This window comes from Bison bison, unplaced genomic scaffold, assembly GCF_000754665.1.
Source record: "Bison bison bison isolate TAMUID 2011002044 unplaced genomic scaffold, Bison_UMD1.0 scf7180017864027, whole genome shotgun sequence".
Classification (NCBI taxonomy): domain Eukaryota; kingdom Metazoa; phylum Chordata; class Mammalia; order Artiodactyla; family Bovidae; genus Bison; species Bison bison.
The window spans coordinates 7,024-7,636 of NW_011494599.1; the positions used below are offsets into that span (position 1 = coordinate 7,024).

A 613-nucleotide genomic window follows, 5' to 3' on the forward strand; every position below is an offset into this window, starting at 1 on the left:
ATGTCCCTCCTCTGTTGGCTGTTTCTTAAGTAACTTGAATTCAAAATAATCAATATGCCACTGTGGTATATTTGGGGGCAGAGTGCCCTAAGCCTTGACAGTTCCCTCCTCTGAAACTTGCCTGCAAGTCTCACATGGTAAAAGCTGATCTGGTCACTGTGGAGAGAGAGAATGGATTAGTGGAGTCCTCCATTTCATGGCAGCAGTTGCATCATTCTGAGAACAGGTCAGTTCATTTATGGCAAAACCAATACAATATTGTAAAGTAATTAGCCTCCAATTAAATAAATTTAAAAAAGAGTGATATCTCATTTCAATAGGTGGTGATGCAGGTGGGCTCCCAAAGCTAGGTCTATGATGCAGGGAGTATCAGGTAGTTACTAATAAGAGGCATTTCTATGGAAACAAAAGAAAAACAGACGTTAATGATTGGAGCTGCATATAAACCAGTTTCTGAGCCCAGGGGTTAGTCATTCAAGAAGTTTTCTAGGTGTCAGGATCGAAGCAACTATTGCAGTTTGAAATGTCTCTATCACAGTTAGCAATATCTCTGGGTGATCAGGTTAACTTTCTGAGTGGCTCGTACAGCAACAGGCATGAAGTCTATTTGAAC

At 40.8% G+C, this 613-nt stretch overlaps 1 protein-coding gene across 1 annotated transcript in view; it reads left to right on the forward strand.

The window, feature by feature from the left end:
* Positions 1 to 613, forward strand: part of LOC104984435 (melanoma-associated antigen B5-like) — a gene marked incomplete at both ends in the record, with an annotated part of 12,096 nt that overhangs the window by 6,812 nt on the left and 4,671 nt on the right. The window lies entirely within an intron of this gene.